Consider the following 754-nt stretch of genomic DNA (forward strand, 5'->3'; position numbering starts at 1 on the left):
CTGTGTGCACACCAGTCTGCTCCCTACTGATGCAATGAGATGGCTCCTCCCAGCTGTGTGCGCACTAGTCTGCTCCCTACCGATGCAATGAGATGGCTCCACCCTGCTGTGTGCGCACCAGTCTGCTCCCTACCGATGCAATGAGATGGCTCCACCCAGCTGTGTGCACACCAGTCTGCTCCCTACTGATGCAATGAGATGGCTCCTCCCAGCTGTGTGCGCACTAGTCTGCTCCCTACCGATGCAATGAGATGGCTCCACCCTGCTGTGTGCGCACCAGTCTGCTCCCTACCGATGCAATGAGATGGCTCCACCCAGCTGTGTGCACACCAATCTGCTCCCTACTGATGCAATGAGATGGCTCCACCCTGCTGTGTGCGCACCAGTCTGCTCCCTACCGATGCAATGAGATGGCTCCACCCTGCTGTGTGCGCACCAGTCTGCTCCCTACCGGTGCAATGAGATGGCTCCACCCTGCTGTGTGTGCACCAGTCTGCTCCCTACCGGTGCAATGAGATGGCTCCTCCCAGCTGTGTGCGCACCAGTCTGCTCCCTACCGATGCAATGAGATAATGACAAGATTGTACAAAGTGCAGGAGAGACAATGAGAGGCCGCCCGCTGTCAGCCATCTGAAGCCTGCTCCATGAGAGGCCGCCCGCTGTCAGCCATCTGAAGCCTGCTCCATGAGAGGCCGCCCGCTGTCAGCCATCTGAAGGCTGCTCCATGAGAGGCCGCCCGCTGTCAGCCATCTGA

This window comes from Nanorana parkeri, unplaced genomic scaffold, assembly GCF_000935625.1.
Source record: "Nanorana parkeri isolate BGI_ZX_2015 unplaced genomic scaffold, ASM93562v1 scaffold3756, whole genome shotgun sequence".
Lineage (NCBI taxonomy): Eukaryota > Metazoa > Chordata > Amphibia > Anura > Dicroglossidae > Nanorana > Nanorana parkeri.